This window comes from Schistocerca nitens, chromosome 6 (assembly GCF_023898315.1).
Source record: "Schistocerca nitens isolate TAMUIC-IGC-003100 chromosome 6, iqSchNite1.1, whole genome shotgun sequence".
NCBI lineage: Eukaryota > Metazoa > Arthropoda > Insecta > Orthoptera > Acrididae > Schistocerca > Schistocerca nitens.
Window position 1 is genome coordinate 434,574,407 of NC_064619.1, and position 19,170 is coordinate 434,593,576.

A 19,170-nucleotide genomic window follows, 5' to 3' on the forward strand; every position below is an offset into this window, starting at 1 on the left:
TGCGTCCCTCGCTCCAAACAACTCAGTTTTATGACTTAAGGAACGTGAAGGGGCTGTGCGATCCTGCACGGCTGAACGAACAATACGTCTCGGTCGCTCGTCTCATGGGGCCGTTGGCATCCTGCGTGGCGTTAGTACGGCCCTCTTGAACCTATGGATTCCAAATTCACATGTAAGTCCTGGGATCATTACCAACGCGAGGAGCAATATCGCGGAACGACAAACTGCAGTCTAGGAAGGCCACTAACCTGGCACAACTGCATCTACATCTACATGACTACTGTACAATCCACACTTGAGAACATGGCAGAGGGTTCTCTGAACCACCTTCAAAGTATTTCTCCATCATTCCACTCTCGAAAACAACGTGCGGGTAAAATGAACACTTATATCTTTCTACGCGAGCTCTGGATTCTCTTATTTTATTATGATGATTGTTTCTTCTTTTGTAGGGTGTCGCCAATAACATATTTTCACGTTCGATTGTTGAGTGAAATTTCGTGAAAACATCTCATCCCAAGGCAAAACTCCTTTGTTTCAACGATTGCCACCCCAACTTGGTTATCGTATCCGTGACACTTTCTCCCCTATTTCGTGATGCTAAAAAACGAGCTGACCTTCTTTGAACCTTCTCGATGTCCTCCGTCAATCTTGTTTGGATTCGCTACCGTACAGCTGCACTCTACCGGAAGACTGGTAGGCGTAGTGTAGGCAATCGCTATAGTAGACCTGTTGCATCTAAGTGTTCACCCAATAAAACGCAGTCTTTACTTTGCCCTCCCCACAATATTATCAATGTGATCGTCCATGTTTAAGTCAATTCCAATTGCAATTCCTAGGTATTTAGTTGAATTGACTGCCTTTAGCCGGCCGTTGTGGTCAAGCGGTTCTAGGCGCTTCAGTCCGGAACCGCGCTGCTGCTACGGTCGCAGGTTAGACTCCTGCCTAGGGCATGGATGTGTGTGATGTCCTTAGGTTGGTTAGGTTTAATTAGTTCTAAGTCTAGGGGACTGATGACCTCAGATGTTAAGTCCCATAGTGCTTAGAGCCATTTGTACCATTTTTTGACTGCCTTTAAGTTTGTTTGATATATTCTGTAACGGAAATTTAAGAGATTTCTTTTTGTACTCATGTGTATGACCTCACACATTTCCTTATTCAGGCACAATTTCCACATCTTGCACCAAACGGATATCGGGTCTAATTCATTTTGCAATTGGTTTTGATCTCCTGATGACTTTACTAGGCTGTAAATGACAGTATCATCTGCAGACAATCAAAGAAGGCTGCTAGATTATCTTCTAAATCGTTTATATAAATCAGGAAGAGCAAGGAGACTATAACACTTCCTTGGAGAACGCCAGATATCACTTCTGTTTTACCCGATAATTTGTCGTCGAGTACTACGTACTGTAACTCTTCGGAAAGGAAATCACGGATCCAGTCACACAATTGAAGCGATACTCCACAGGCACGCTGTTTGACTACAAGTCTCTCCTGAGGAACGGTATCAAAAGCCTTCTGGAAATCTAGACATACGGAATTAGCTTGAATCCCCTGTACATAATACTCATTATCTCGCTATACTCTGAAAGGAACCTACTTTGCCTGCCGGAGTGGCCGAGCGGTTCTAGGCGCTTCAGTCTGCGACCGCTACGGTCGCACTTTCGAATCCTGACTTGGGCATGGATGTGTGTGATGTCCTTAGGTTAGTTAGGTTTAAGTAGTTCTAGGTTATAGGGACCTGATGACCTGAGATGTTAAGTCCCATAGTGGTCAGAGCCATTTGAACCATTTTTTTTATCCTACTTATGCTACCTGGACATGAAGACTTGCCTTTGCTGCACCGAAGACATTTACTTCCAAGTAACTGATGTTGGCAGCTGTTGCTGATTCGAATACTGGAATATTTGCTTCGTCTGTTTTGGTGAAGGTTCAAATGGTTCAAATGGCTCTGGGACTTAACATCTGAGGTCATCAGTCCCCTAGAACTTAGAACTGCTTAAACCTAACTAACCTATGGACATCACACACATCCATGCCCAAGGCAGGATTCGAACCTGCAACCGTAGCGGTCGCGCGGTTGCAGGAAGCACCTAGAACCGCTCGGCCACTCCGGCCGGCTTTGGTGAAGGAATTTCGGAAAACCGTGTTTAGTAACCACTGTCGAATATCGACTCCTGCTGGTAGATGTTTATCGTTTTTGCTCAAGGCACAGCGTGATCTTATCACAAACAAAAAGCAGTGTCTGTTCGCCAGTTAATGACAGGCTCTATAGCTGCGATAGAAACAGACGTCGGTGCCAACGCTGAAAAAGTAAACTTCTGGGCGCAGCTAACGGTATTGGGTTTCGGACAGCACACGCCGCTTGAGCAGGCGCACCGGGTAGTACGAGAGCCCTGGCTGCCTGCGACCTGCACCTAGGGTAGCGAGTTGCGGATGCTTTTTGCTGCCGGGAAAAGGGTCCAAAGGTGACTTCTTCACACTTATGAGGTCAGACGGAGACCGATGATCTGTAAGATGACCATCAGTTTAGCTTTCGGAAAGGTAAAAGCAGAAGAGAGGTAATTCTAACTCCGCTTTCGATAATGGAAACAAGGATAAAGAAAAACCAAGATAGCTTAATATGATTTGTCCACCTAGAAACAGCAACCTGTGAAACGTAGGCGTTAGCTGTAGGTAGAGAATATGTGCGAGAGATAGGGAACAATAAGAACGATATACCAACAAGGAAGTTCTTGGATTAAAAACGTTGTAAGACAGAGACGCAGAATTTCGCCCCTACTCTTCAATCTGTACAGCGAGGAAACAATGACAGAAATTATACTATGTTTCAGAAGTGAGGTAAAATAAAGAATGAAAAGTTTTCCACGACATATGGCACTAGCCATACGATTAAATAAATAATCCTTTTTAATACTAGCACTTTGTTCTTAGTTTTATATTAATTACCGACTAGTAAATTACTTATACTAGTTGTCAACTACTAACCCGATCCCTTAAGGAATCGAACATTCATGCACAAAACAGTTTCAAGCTTCGTAATTGAGTTAATGAGATAAATATTTGACTGCAAACATGCACACGAGAAAAAAATTCAGGATGGTTTGAAATTATACTTAAAGTTTGTTGGATGTCGCTAAATGCTCTCTCTGTGAAACAATGCATGAATATAATCTATGTAATCTGCGCTCCACTTTTAGGAAAAGCTAGATACTCACGCATCTCAATGTTTATGACATCATATCTTCAGAACTGTGTGTTGTACAATGCTATAATTTAACAGGTACATGCAGTGGTATACGTGGATACTGCCTGCAAGTGTACTGAAAGTTGAGTCGGCAGTAAAGAAGTAATTAAAACGCACTGCCTGTTGTTGAAATATAACTGCATGAACAGTTAAAAATGTTATAAGCTATGAACTTTTATTCCTTTCGTCGTTTTGTGGGGAGTGTCAGCGAGAAAATTTTCGTAAAGTTTTTAAATCATGGATAAAGTTTGAAGTCGCGCTAAGTGCTCTCATTCTGATATACTAGGTGAATTTGGTTCAGGTATTTATCCGCTGTCAGTTACCGTCACCCACGAAAAACGCACAGTTTGTAATTGTAGCACTTGTGTAATTGTGTTAAACTTTTACTATAAGGTTATATCTCTTAGTAGATTATGACAGCGTTGTTGGTCCTGGTAGCCATTAGGCAACCTGCAGCTGGAACCGATTTCTGGGAGAGCGATTTAGTAATATACGTCTCTGTTGTGCCGATTTTCAGCACGACTGTGTTCCGGCCGCGAGTGTTAAGAACGATATTGGCCTCGCCAGAGATACTGGGGCTCCGAGTTGGCGGCGAGTGGCCCTCTGACGACGAGGAGTGTAGCGTTAGAGAGTACCGAGCGAGGACAGAACGGCAGTGTGTTGGGGTCCGGATGGTCCGAATTGTGCATTAATAAATTTGGCACTCTGTGGTAATGAACTACCGAGGCGCTTGGGAATTCAGCGCTGCTGTGGAACGATAAGCCATGGGCTCTGCAATTGTACGAGTATGGACGCAATTTACGCCGAGCTGTGGCCGATGTCGTGTGTGGGTGTTTCGCCACGGCTGATAAACAAGACAGCGTGGGCCCAACCTGAACACGCTGTGCTGTAGCATGTTCGCCCACAATAAGGATATCATGATACAGGAGAAGAAAGCAGTGGAATACGGTACGTGTATTAACCTTCAGTGGCTTCTGCGGTGTTAGTTAACTGTGTGGAGATCGAGCAGTAACTGTCACTTTTCAACAGAATTTTCGATTCTGTGGCCAATGCCGGATGGGCGTTGTCATAACGTTATTATATGTCTTATTTGTGAACATATTTTTTTGTTATGAGGACTACTCATTGTACAGATTTGAAACTGTCAGTTCTGCGCTGTAGTTCAGCGGGTTGTAAATACTGGAATTTGACAAATATGCTAACTGTGAATTTCGGATATGTTTTTATACCTGCGTGATAAATGAAAGTGAATTTTGAAGTTTGTAAGGTACCTTTCTACCATTAAGATTCCGTACGTTTTTATTTGGAAGTGATGTTGTTTGCTACTGTTATTGGTTGAGAATTTATTACCCGATTAATCAAAGGTTGGTTGTTTTGGGGGAAGAGACCAAACTACGAGGTCATCGGTCTCGTCGGATTAGGGAAGGAATTCGGCCGTGCCCTTTCAAAGGAACCATCCCGGCATTTGCCTCGAGCGATTTAGGGAAATCACGGAAAACCTAAATCAGGATGGCCGGACGCGGGATTGAACCGACGTCCTCCCGAATGCGAGTCCAGTGTGCTAGCCACTGCGCCACCTCGCTCGGTGATTAATCAAAGGAACAGTTATTTAACCAGCCTTTCAAAAATGGTTCAAATGGCTCTGAGCACTATGGGACTTAACATCTGAGGTCATCATTCCCCTAGACTTGGAACTACTTAAACCTAACTAACCTAAGGACATCACACACATCCATGCGCGAGTCAGGATTCGAACCTGCGACCGTAGCAGCAACGCGGTCCGAGCTGAAGCGCCTAGAATCGCTAGGCCAAAACGGCCGGCTAAGTGTTTTAAGACTTTTATATTAGAACAAATAAGCCCTCGGTCACAAATATTAAGTCAAAATTGACCAGGTTTCGACGCTACTATGAGCGTCGTCTTCAGAATTACACTAACTGTTCTAAAACATAATAGATATATAAGACATCAATAAACTAAAGTGTGTGCTGACTGGAAAGAGATGCAGTCTAAAAAAATCTAAGCCGGAAAGGCGACGTCATGAAAAGTTGTAAGTAAGATACGAGTAAGATGGCGAGCCGCTAAGGGCTGCTCGTACCTGAGTGAACACGGGTTGCAACAAAACTGAGCGGCTCGCCATCTTATTTACAACTTTTCATGACGTCGCCTTTCCGGCTTAGATTTTTTTAGAATGTGACTTGTAAGTACTGCATCTCTTTCCAGTCAGTACACTCTTTAGTTTATTAATGTCTTATATGCCTATTATGTTTTAGAACAGTTAGTTTAATTCTGAAGACGACGCTCATAGTTGCGTCGAAACCTCGTCAATTTTGACTTAATATTTGTGACCGAGGGCTTATTTGTTCTAATATAAAACTGACACGGTCACTGAACCTTAGCAGCTATGTTCAAAGTTTTATGTTTTAAGACTTGTTTTTCAGTGAACTATTATTAATAAATTACGTAAATCACTAATGTTGTGTAAGCAGTTATTGAAGGCACCCATCTCCATTAGCCAATCAACCACGGCCAGTTGGGAACGGGCACTGATGTAAATTAGGGGGAGACTAGAGGCTATTTGTTAAGTTGTAGCAACGCTAATCCTGTTATTTATTGTTCTTGCTGAAGTGTCTAATCGCCCCTAAATTAATTCCGCACGCTGTATTCCGCTTATTACTAGCACATTTAGTCGAAAATAAAAACTTCGCCTTCAAGCGCTCATCTTGGTCACTAGAATTTGAGAGACCAAGACGAACACTAGACGACGACATTTTACTTTCGTAAAATGATGACGCCTCATTAGAGTCGAGACCGGTTACCTGCCATAAATCCACCAAATACAATCGACATTTGCGCATAAAAGAGTGTACCGTAAACTGAGGTTACTTGGACCGAAGAAGTGAAAATTTTTGTATGTTTAGTACCACATGATCGTCTAAAACCATTAATTATGCCGATATCCTAAATTCTTTTAAATTTGTGATATTTTTCTAGCAGGGCAGGGGTCCAAGTAACCCCATTATTAGGTTATAAGCACACTGTTCCACAAATATATCAATTTTACTGGGCGTTCTTTATCTACATAATTAGAACAATAGTTATTTTGTTAAGGAATCTGTATAAAACGTCAATTTTACTTTACCTTGCATGCAACACCAGTGGAAAGCGCGGTGAAAGTGGAAGTTTTCCGGCAGCGAAAATCCTTGGTTTCGCTACACAACAATATAACGTTAGCTGTGAGAAGGCGCGAAAAGCAGAGGCAATACAGAGGGCACTGGGCGCTAGCTAGTGCTGCTACCTGTCGACGAAATGGTCAATCAGTTGTGTACGTGCATTCTACATCTGCATCTACATATACATTTATACTCCGCAAGCCACCCAACGGTGTGTGGCGGAGGGCACTTTACGTGCCACTGTCATTACCTCCCTTTTCTATTCCAGTCGCGTATGGTTCGCGGGAAGAACGACTGTCTGAAAGCCTCCGTGCGCGCTCGAATCTCTCTAATTTTACATTCGTGATCTCCTCGGGAGGTATAAGTAGGGGGAAGCAAAATATTCGACACCCCAACCAGAAATGCACCTCTCTAAACCTGGCGAGCAAGCTACACCGCGATGCAGAGCGCCTCTCTTGCAGAGTCTGCCACTTGAGTTTGCTAAACATCTCCATAACGCTATCACGGTTACCAAATAACCCTGTGACGAAACGCGCCGCTCTTCTTGGGATCTTCTCTATCTCCTCCGTCAACCCGATCTGGTACGGATCCCACACTGATGAGCAATACTCAAGTATAGGTCGAACGAGTGTTTTGTAAGCCACCTCCTTTGTTGATGGACTACATTTTCTAAGGACTCTCCCAATGAATCTCAACCTGGTACCCGCCTTACCAACAATTAATTTTATATGATCATTCCACTTCAAATCGTTCCGCACGCATACTCCCAGATATTTTACAGAAGTAGCTGCTACCAGTGTTTGTTCCGCTATCATGTAATCATACAATAAAGGATCCTTCTTTCAATGTATTCGCAATACATTACATTTGTCTATGTTAAGGGTCAGTTGCCACTCCCTGCACCAAGTGCCTATCCGCTGCAGATCTTCCTGCATTTCGCTGCAATTTTCTAATGCTGCAACTTCTTTTTATACTACAGCATCATTCTCGAAAAGCCGCATGGAACTTCCGACACTATCTACTGGGTCATTTATATAAATTGTGAAAAGCAATGGTCCCATAACACTCCCCTGTGGCACGCCAGGGCTTACTTTACCGTCTGTAGACGTCTCTCCATTGATAACACCCAGTACTGATTTAAAACATTTTTTTGTTTTGGGTCCAAGTTACACCCCAGGGCTCAAGTAACCTCAGTTTACGGTATTTTCAAACAGAGGCGGAGTGCTGATATTGCTAGCATTTGAAGAAATTTCCAGAATTTAGAATAGGCGGAGATGCAGGCAATACAGTGGCAGGCAATGGCACGAAGAATAATGGTAGAAGGGGCCTTACGTGAGGCCTGTTAGAGCTTTTAGTCCGTTTCTATCTTCGTGTTGGGTGGTAAAGCAGTGTGCATTCCACGTCACTTTCCTGCAAAGAATTTACTTTATATACACTCCTGGAAATGGAAAAAAGAACACATTGACACCGGTGTGTCAGACCCACCATACTTGCTCCGGACACTGCGAGAGGGCTGTACAAGCAATGATCACACGCACGGCACAGCGGACACACCAGGAACCGCGGTGTTGGCCGTCGAATGGCGCTAGCTGCGCAGCATTTGTGCACCGCCGCCGTCAGTGTCAGCCAGTTTGCCGTGGCATACGGAGCTCCATCGCAGTCTTTAACACTGGTAGCATGCCGCGACAGCGTGGACGTGAACCGTATGTGCAGTTGGCGGACTTTGAGCGAGGGCGTATAGTGGGCATGCGGGAGGCCGGGTGGACGTACCGCCGAATTGCTCAACACGTGGGGCGTGAGGTCTCCACAGTACATCGATGTTGTCGCCAGTGGTCGGCGGAAGGTGCACGTGCCCGTCGACCTGGGACCGGACCGCAGCGACGCACGGATGCACGCCAAGACCGTAGGATCCTACGCAGTGCCGTAGGGGACCGCACCGCCACTTCCCAGCAAATTGGGAACACTGTTGCTCCTGGGGTATCGGCGAGGACCATTCGCAACCGTCTCCATGAAGCTGGGCTACGGTCCCGCACACCGTTAGGCCGTCTTCCGCTCACGCCCCAACATCGTGCAGCCCGCCTCCAGTGGTGTCGCGACAGGCGTGAATGGAGGGACGAATGGAGACGTGTCGTCTTCAGCGATGAGAGTCGCTTCTGCCTTGGTGCCAATGATGGTCGTATGCGTGTTTGGCGCCGTGCAGGTGAGCGCCACAATCAGGACTGCATACGACCGAGGCACACAGGGCCAACACCCGGCATCATGGTGTGGGGAGCGATCTCCTACACTGGCCGTACACCACTGGTGATCGTCGAGGGGACACTGAATAGTGCACGGTACATCCAAACCGTCATCGAACCCATCGTTCTACCATTCCTAGACCGGCAAGGGAACTTGCTGTTCCAACAGGACAATGCACGTCCGCATGTATCCCGTGCCACCCAACGTGCTCTAGAAGGTGTAAGTCAACTACCCTGGCCAGCAAGATCTCCGGATCTGTCCCCCATTGAGCATGTTTGGGACTGGATGAAGCGTCTCTCACGCGGTCTGCACGTCCAGCACGAACGCTGGTCCAACTGAGGCGCCAGGTGGAAATGGCATGGCAAGCCGTTCCACAGGACACATCCAGCATCTCTACGATCGTCTCCATGGGAGAATAGCAGCGTGCATTGCTGCGAAAGGTGGATATACACTGTACTAGTGCCGACATTGTGCATGCTCTGTTGCCTGTGTCTATGTGCCTGTGGTTCTGTCAGTGTGATCATGTGATGTATCTGACCCCAGGAATGTGTCAATAAAGTTTCCCCTTCCTGGGACAATGAATTCACGGTGTTCTTATTTCAATTTCCAGGAGTGTAGTAAAAGGAATGGTTCATGGCTCTGAGCACTATGCGACTTAACTTCTGAGGTCATCAGTCGCCTCGAACTTAGAACTAATTAAACCTAACTAACCTAAGGACATCACGCACATCCATGCCCGAGGCAGGATTCGAACCTGCGACCGTAGCGGTCGCTCGGTTCCAGACTGCAGCGCCTAGAACCGCACGGCCACATCGGTCGGCCAGTTTTAGCTGAACACAGAGACGTGGAAATTTGAAGCAGAGAAAAGCTGAATGGTGAGTTCAGACTTGATCGCTTAGCTTTCAGTCATCACCTCGGAAGATTCCTTCGTGCCTGTCTGTCAAGTGTTTTACACGCGTATTTTCTTTGGAGGTATTGGTTTGGAACAACTTATCCACCTTCTTTCATGCGCGTTTCATCGGAGAATAGATTTGGCTGCCACCTGATGGAAACTATCTAAATGGAGGTGGCACGGAACGCAGGGCCCGGCTGTGCAGATTGCGAGTTTCCGCGAAGCAGTGCTCGCGTGCCGGCGAGCCGCGATACGGCGCCAGATTACGGAAGGCCCCAAGGGCGGAGCTGCCGGCGCAGGTCCCGGTATCGACACGCCACACAACAGCGCGCCCCTCGGGCGGCGAGCCGGTCGCAGCCAGCCGCTGCTCGTGGGGAGGCGCGGCCCACAAGTGGTCGCCCGCGGCGCTGCGTACGGAAAGAGCCATTTCTGGGTCTGTACTCCGGTAGTCACTGTACAGAGTGTGGCGGAGGGCACTTTAAGTCAATAGTACAGAGTTTCTGTCCTACTAAGAGGGTTGCCCACAAAGTAATGCGCCTCATTTTCTCAGCCGAAAACAATTCTACGAGCGTGAAACGTTACCTATGTATTATCTGAAGCCTCCTGAGTGAGTGCGCCAAGTTTCCGTCAGTTAAACCACTGCATAAAAAAGGGGATACGTCTGATGTCAACAACTACCGCCCGATCTCTCTTCTGACTGCCTATTCCAAAATTCTTGAAAAAGTAATGTATTGTAGAGTAGCTTCACATCTTTGTAAAAACAAAGTTTTAACAAAATGCCAGTTTGGTTTCCAGAAAGGTTTTTCAACGGAAAATGCTATATATACTTTCACTAATGAAATATTAAATGCTCTTAGTAACCGGAAGTCATCCGATGGGATTTTTTGTGGTCTCTCAAAGGCTTTTGATTGCGTACATCATGGAATACTTGTAGATAAGCTCAAGTACTGAGGTATGAATGGGACAGCACTCAAATAGTTTAAATAATACCTAACTGGAAGAGTGCAGAAAGTTGAAATAAGCAGTTGACATAATATGAAAAAAACTTGTGATTTCTCAAACTGGGGAACAATCAAGAATGGGGCGCCGCAAGGTTCGGTCTTAGGGCCTCTGCTGTTCTTAAAAATGACTTGCCATTCTATATTCACGAAGATGCAAAGCTGGTACTTTTTGCCGATGATACAAGTATAGCTCTCACACCCAACAGACAAAAATTAACTGGTGAAATTGTAAACGATATTTGTCAGAAAATCATTAAGTGGTTCAAAATGGCTCTGAGCACTATGGGACTCAACTGCTGTGGTTATCAGTCCCCTAGAACTTAGAACTACTTAAACCTAACTAACCTAAGGACATCACACACATCCATGCCCGAGGCAGGATTCGAACCTGCGACCGTAGCAGTCCCACGGTTCCGGACTGCGCGCCTAGAACCGCGAGACCACCGCGGCCGGCCTCATGAAGTGGTTCTCTGCAAATGGGCTCTAATTAAATTTTGACAAAACACAATACATACAGTTCCACATAGTAAATGGAATGACACCATTAATAGATATAGACTTCGATCAGACTAGGTGTATGCATTGATGAAGGTGTTGAACTGGAAAAAACACACTGAAAGATTGCTGAAACGTTTGAGTTCAGCTACTTAAGCTATTAGGGTCATTGCAAATTTCGGCGATATACATCTCAGTAAATTAGCTTACCACGCCTATTTTCATTTCTGCTTTCGTATGGCATCATATTCTGGGGGAACTCATCATTGAGTAAAAGAGTGTTCATCGCACAAAAGCGTGTAATCAGAATAATTACTGGAGCTAATCCAAGATCATCATGCAGGCGCTTCACTGAAGCCTCACAATATATATATATATATATATATATATATATATATATATATATATATATATATATATATATATATATACTCCTGGAAATTGAAATAAGAACACCGTGAATTCATTGTCCCAGGAAGGGGAAACTTTATTGACACATTCCTGGGGTCAGATACATCACATGATCACACTGACAGAACCACAGGCACATAGACACAGGCAACAGAGCATGCACAATGTCGGCACTAGTACAGTGTATATCCACCTTTCGCAGCAATGCAGGCTGCTATTCTCCCATGGAGACGATCGTAGAGATGCTGGATGTAGTCCTGTGGAACGGCTTGCCATGCCATTTCCACCTGGCGCCTCAGTTGGACCAGCGTTCGTGCTGGACGTGCAGACCGCGTGAGACGACGCTTCATCCAGTCCCAAACATGCTCAATGGGGGACAGATCCGGAGATCTTGCTGGCCAGGGTAGTTGACTTACACCTTATAGAGCACGTTGGGTGGCACGGGATACATGCGGACGTGCATTGTCCTGTTGGAACAGCAAGTTCCCTTGCCGGTCTAGGAATGGTAGAACGATGGGTTCGATGACGGTTTGGATGTACCGTGCACTATTCAGTCTCCCCTCGACGATCACCAGTGGTGTACGGCCAGTGTAGGAGATCGCTCCCCACACCATGATGCCGGGTGTTGGCCCTGTGTGCCTCGGTCGTATGCAGTCCTGATTGTGGCGCTCACCTGCACGGCGCCAAACACGCATACGACCATCATTGGCACCAAGGCAGAAGCGACTCTCATCGCTGAAGACGACACGTCTCCATTCGTCCCTCCATTCACGCCTGTCGCGACACCACTGGAGGCGGGCTGCACGATGTTGGGGCGTGAGCGGAAGACGGCCTAACGGTGTGCGGGACCGTAGCCCAGCTTCATGGAGACGGTTGCGAATGGTCCTCGCCGATACCCCAGGAGCAACAGTGTCCCTAATTTGCTGGGAAGTGGCGGTGCGGTCCCCTACGGCACTGCGTAGGATCCTACGGTCTTGGCGTGCATCCGTGCGTCGCTGCGGTCCGGTCCCAGGTCGACGGGCACGTGCACCTTCCGCCGACCACTGGCGACAACATCGATGTACTGTGGAGACCTCACGCCCCACGTGTTGAGCAATTCGGCGGTACGTCCACCCGGCCTCCCGCATGCCCACTATACGCCCTCGCTCAAAGTCCGTTAACTGCACATACGGTTCACGTCCACGCTGTCGCGGCATGCTACCAGTGTTAAAGACTGCGATGGAGCTCCGTATGCCACGGCAAACTGGCTGACACTGACGGCGGCGGTGCACAAATGCTGCGCAGCTAGCGCCATTCGACGGCCAACACCGCGGTTCCTGGTGTGTCCGCTGTGCCGTGCGTGTGATCATTGCTTGTACAGCCCTCTCGCAGTGTCCGGAGCAAGTATGGTATATATATATATATATATATATATATATATATATATATATATATATATATATATGAAATTTGTTATTAACAATCCGAACGAATTCAAAAGTAATAGCACTATTCATGGCTACAAAATAGGAGAAAGGATGATCTTCACTACTCAAGCTTAAATCTAACCTTGGCTCAGAAGGGGGTAAATTATGCTGCTACAGAAGCCTGGTTACTTACCTAATAGCAACAAAATTCTGACAGACAGCCATATAACATTTAAAAGGAAATTAAAAGAATTTCTTAATGGCAACTCCTTCTACTCAATAGATGAATTTTTGGATATAGTAAGTGGGTAATTTCCCCAACCCCACCAAAAACAAAATTATTAAAAACATTAAGTGCCATTTAATATTTTGTGTAACGTAATATCTTGTATAGACAACTTTTATTAACCTGACACGTTCCACATCATTACGAAGTGTCGTATTCATGATCTATGGAAAAGTACTAATCTAATCACATCCGACACATAGCGTAGCTACAGGACAGTTTCAAAATGGCGTCTGTATGTGAAGTACGTTATAAGCAACGTGCCGTCATTGAATTTCTCACTGCAGAGAAAGCAACTGTGGGAAATATTCACAAATTCTTGTGCAAAGTCTATGCACCATCTGCTGTCGACAGAAGTACAGTTAGTCGTTGGTGACGGAGGATGACGTCATCAGAAGACCGTTAGGCGGAGCTCCACGATTTGCAGCGGTCGGGGAGACCATCCACGGCTGTCACACTTGACATGCTGCAGCGAGCTGATGTTGTCATTCGCGGGGACAGACGCATTACGACTCGGCAGTTCTCGCTGCATGTGTCAATCAGCGAGTCCCGCGGTGTCTAACGGTGGATCACAAATCGCACAAAAAAACATGTGTCTTGTTGCAACGTTTTGAAGCTGAGGGGGAGGCCTTCTTATCCCGAATTGCAACACATGATGAAGTCAGGGTTCACCATTTTGAGCCAGAAACAAAACGACAGCTGATGAAATGGTCTCATTCCCACACCCCACAGAAGAAAAAAATTCAAATCAACTGCTTCCACCGGTAAAGTGATGATCATCGTGTTTTGGAACTGTGAAGGTGTGATTCTCATCGATTTGATGTCAACAGGGGGTACCATTAATTCAGAAGCATACAGAGGATCGGCAAAATAATGTGAACACCTGCATTTAATTGGGATTAGTTTACTAATAAGGTACTGGACCCCCATGTGCGCCGGCCGCTGTCGCCCAGCGGTTCTACGCGCTTCAGTCCGGAACCGCGCTGCTGCTACGGTCGCAGGTTCGAATCCTGCCTAGGGCATGGATGTGTGTGATGTCCTTAGGTTAGTTAGTTTTAAGTAGTTCAAAGTTTAGGGGACTGATGACCTCAAATGTTAAGTCAAGTCCCATAGTGCTTTGAGCCATTTGAACCCCCATGTGCCCGCAAACAGCTACGATTCTTTTCGGAATACTAGCATATAACGGTTGTATAGTCTGCAGTTGAATGTTATGCCACTCTTCGATCAGAACCTCTCCTAAATCCTGTAGCGACGAGGGAGACGGAAATCTGTTCCGGTGTCTGCGTTCCAATACCGCCCACAGGAGTTGGATAATGTTCAAGTCCGAGGACGCAGCAGTTCAGTTGCTTGTTCCCCATACCACGATTTTACTGTCCTGGCTGTGTGAATGGGTGCATTGTCGTCCTGAAATATGGCATCATTGTTGGGGAATAACATTTGAATCCTGGGCTGCACCTCATCACCTAAAATGTTCACATAGTCGCTGGCTGTAACGCGGCCTTTGAGAGCAATGATGGGACCAGCAGAATACCATGATATGGCCGCGCACACCATCACACTTCCACCTCCATGCTTAACCGTTGGAATCAAGCAATCAGGATTGTAGGCTTCTTTTGGCATTTTCCAAACGTAAACCCGGCCCCATGTAAGAAACAACGAAAACGTTGGCTCGTCGGACCATATGACGTGTTTCCACTGATCAGCCGTCCAGGGTTTACGCTCCTGACACCATGCTTTATACTTCTTTGCATTGGTTATCGTCACTAATGGTTTCGGTATAGCAGCTCGTCCACGAATATTCGCTTTATGGAGTTCTCGGCACACCGTGTCCATAGATATGGGGTCTCGAAGATGGCTATTGAGCTCTTCAGTCCCCTTAGCCGTCGTAGTTGTGTGCTGTTTTGACACAATTCTTGTTAGCCTACGACGATATCTGTCATTTAGTTTTGATTTGCGCCCACTATTACGTTTACACGATAATGTCTATCCATGTTTTGCCTAGGCTGTCATGACTGTTGAAACAGTTGCTCTTGAAACATTCAATAAGCTGACTGTCTTGATTACTGCTGTCCCAGCATACCGGCCCCCTACAATCTGCCGTCTTGGAAAATCTGTCAGGTCTTTCACTGCTTGTCGATCTCGGCCTCTGAATGTAAATACGAAGTGTGCGCTACACGTAAACACTCTCCACTCAGCCGCGCGGGGTAGCCGTGCGGTCTCAGGCGACTTGCCACGGTCGGCACCGCTTCCCCCGTCGGAGGTTCGAGTCCTCCCTTGGGCATGGGTGTGTGTCTTGTCCTTAGCGTAAGTTAGTTTAAGGTAGTTTAAGTAGTGTGTAAACCTAGGGACCGATGACTTAAGCAGTTTGGTCCCACAGAACGTACAACAAATTTCCACTCTCCACTCACGCCTAGTGCGTACTGAACACGCACAGTCCAGCGGCCGCGTTGCTGACCGTCAAACACAACCACCCTATTACTATCACTGTTCAAATTATTTTGCCCATCCCCTGTATGTCAATACATTAACAAAACTCAAGACTCGCTTCCGGCGACTTCGGCGCCGCAGCAAGCCAGGAGATGTTTTGCTGCAACACGATAAAAAAAATGTTCAAATGTGTGTGAAATCTTATGGGACTTAACTGCTAAGGTCATCAGTCCCTAAGCTTACACACTACTTAACCTAAATTATCCTAAGGACAAACACACACTCCCATGCCCGAGGGAGGACTCGAACCTCCGCCGGGACCAGCCGCATAGTCTATGACTGCAGCGCCTGAGACCGCTCGGCTAATCCCGCGCGGCTGCAACACGATAACGCTCGGCCCCACACAAGTCTGAGGACTTCTGAACACATCGCAAAACTGGGTTGAACAATGTCACCGCAAGACCGCTACGGTCGCAGGTTCGAATCCTGCCTCGGGCATGGATGTTTGTGATGTCCTTAGGTTAGTTATGTTTAACTAGTTCTAAGTTCTAGGGGACTAATGACCTCAGCAGTTGAGTCCCATAGTGCTCAGAGCCATTTGAACCATTTTTTTGAACAATGTCACCACATCCTCCCTACAGCCCTGACAGCCTCCTCGGCCTTCCACTTGTTGGATCATTAAAGGACGCCATTGGTGGAAGATATTTCGAGGACGATGAGGAGGTGATTCACAGTGAAGCACTGGCTCCGCCACCAGGGCAAGGATCGGTAGCGACAGGGTATACAAGCCCTTGTTCCGCGCTGGAGGAAGGCTATAGAACGGAATGTTGAGTACGCGGAAAAAGTAGATGTGTAGATAAAACACAATTCTCTCGTGTGTCTAATTGTCATTATGTTCAATGACGAACTGTTGAAGAGAAAAATGGGGTGCATTACTTTCTGGGCAACATTTGTAACCAAAAAAATGGTTCAAATGGCTCTGAGCACTATGGGACTTAACTTCAGGGGTCATCAGTCCCCTAGAACTTAGAACTACTTAAACCTAACTAACCTAAGGACATCACACACATCCATGCCCGAGGCAGGATTCGAACCTGCGACCGTAGCGGTCGCGCGGTTCCAGACTGTAGCGCCTAGAACCGCTTGGCCACTCCGGCCGGCCATTTGTAACCCTCTAGTCTTATCGCACTCACGAAGAGCGAATGCGAAAACAGAGCGAACGACTTGAAAAGATAGCCTCGTGACATTTGAGTCACCTGTATCTCAGTTGTTTCGATGCTGCACCCCTTTTTATACTCTGCTAACCTCTTCATCTTTACGTAACTGGAAATGGGCGTTTGCGGGGCAGGTCCGGTCGCCTTGGTGCAGGTCTTATTACATTCGACGCCACATTGGGCGACCTGGGCGCCGGGTAGGGATGAAATGATGATGAAGACAACAGAACACCCAGTCCCAGAACAGAGAAAATCTCCGACCCAGCCGGGAATCGAATCCGGGCCCGTAGGACGGCAATCCATCACGCTGACCACTCAGCTATCGGGGCTGACTTCACGTAACTAATACACCCAAAGTTCTGAAGTGTATTGAATACTCTACTCTTTGTGTACCACCACTGTTTGTTTCCCTCTTCACTCCTCCTTCCAGAGCGAAATTACCGAGCGAGGTGGCGCAGTGGTTAGCACACTGGACTCGCATTCGGGAGGACGACGGTTCAATCCCGTCTCCGGCCATCCTGATTTAGGTTTTCCGTGATTTCCCTAAATCGTTTCAGGCAAATGCCGGGATGGTTCCTTTGAAAGGGCACGGCCGATTTCCTTCCCCATCCTTCCCTAACCCGAGCTTGCGCTCCGTCTCTAATGACCTCGTTGTCGACGGGACGTTAAACACTAACCACCACCACCGCGAAATTAATTATTCGTGGGTGCTGCAGCAGATGTTCCACTAACCTGTCTCTGCTTGTGGCCCGAGTATTCCATAGACTGCTTTTTCACCTGGTATTTTCAGTGCTTCATCATATCGTACTTAATTTTTCCTTTCAATTTATAGCAGTGTTAGAGAGCACCATAATCAGTTCACAGGAAAACAAACAAACACCGTCCGAGTAGGCCGTGAAGGTCCAACGGTATCAACCGGCCGCCGCGTCATCCTCAGCGCTAAGGCGCCACCGGATGCGGATATGGACGGGAGTGTGGTCAGCACACCGCTCTCCTAGCCGTTGTCAGTTTTCGTGACCGTTGCCGCTACTTCTCAATTAAGTAGCTCGTCAATTAGCTTCGCAAGGGGTGAGTGCACCTCGCTTACCAACAGCACTCGGAAGACCCAGATGGTGACCCATCAAAATGCTAGCCAAGCCTGACAATGCTTAACTTCGGTGATCTGACAGGAACCGGGGTTGCCACTGTGGCAAGGCCGTTGGCGTAATTCATATACACTGCGTGAGAAAAAAATGAAGCATCCAGAAGGGTATATGGAAATGAAACTGAAACATCACAGCTGGCAGGGTATCTAGTGTTATTCCAGCTATTACAAAATCGAATCAAATTTACGAAGAATTTACCAATATGAGCCCAGTTATCAGTATGACGCTGCACCACTACTGGCCTGGATTAATGCATTGATTCGGTGCCATAAAGCCGTTGTATCATCTTTTGAGGCAGCCTGGACCACAGTTGTTGGAACTGGCTTATGATATACTCGACACTGGCAATGGGGCAGAGTTGATGCCAGGGAAGGTCATGTACATCTGTTGGGGACAGATCTGGGGCTCTTTCTGTTGACAGGTCTACCTCAGCATCAGACAGGTAGTTCATCGAAATAAGTGAGATGTGTGGATGGGCATGTCCTGTTAAAAAAATGACACCACCATACTGTCACGTTAGAATACGAGACGTCTGTGACCAATTGTTGGGCTGTCAGAGTTTCCTGGATCACTACCAGCCATGACCTGGAGTTATATCCGATGCCTCCTCTCTGGTGTCGGAGAGAAATACGGGCCCCCACAACGAACTTGTGACGTCACACTAGTTGTCTTGCCCGATTTACATCTCGAGCGTTTGGCCACATCTGGGCCCAGATGGGAAATCAGTATGTGACTGAAAGGATACTCTCCAAAGTCCTCAACTTCGTCATGCGTTAACGATAGCTTGACTGTTTTTAAATGTGGAACTACGAATGTATCAAGGGAAAATTTTAGTTTCGGTGCTTTTCAAAATTTATCTAAGGTTTTATCTTCATTCATGAAGAACATATACGCTATTTGATCCAAAGTAGCCGAACACCAGTATGGAATGCGGGACTAACTACTCGATGACACGCCAGTATAAAAGGAGGCGGGAGTATGGTGTCGTCAGTTTAGCAATAGTAACATAGGAATGGGTCGGACAGATCTCCGTCACACCTAGTCACTAATAACGAGTAGCAAATCCAAGAGAGACTTTTTAACCCTTCCAAAGCTGTCTATTTCGACTGCTGAAGATGTGACTATGAAGTAGAGCGCGAAGTAACAACCACAAGGTTGTAAGCAAGGCACGTCTCATATACTTGCGGAGAACACGGCGAATGGCGATTGTAAAAAAAAAATCGCAATAAATCTA

The 19,170-nt window shown here is 46.7% G+C and overlaps 1 pseudogene; it reads right to left on the reverse strand.

Annotated features, from left to right (window-relative positions):
- Nucleotides 1-17,875: 17,875 nt before the first annotated feature.
- LOC126264093 (5S ribosomal RNA) lies at nucleotides 17,876-17,994 on the reverse strand (annotated as a pseudogene).
- Nucleotides 17,995-19,170: the final 1,176 nt, after the last annotated feature.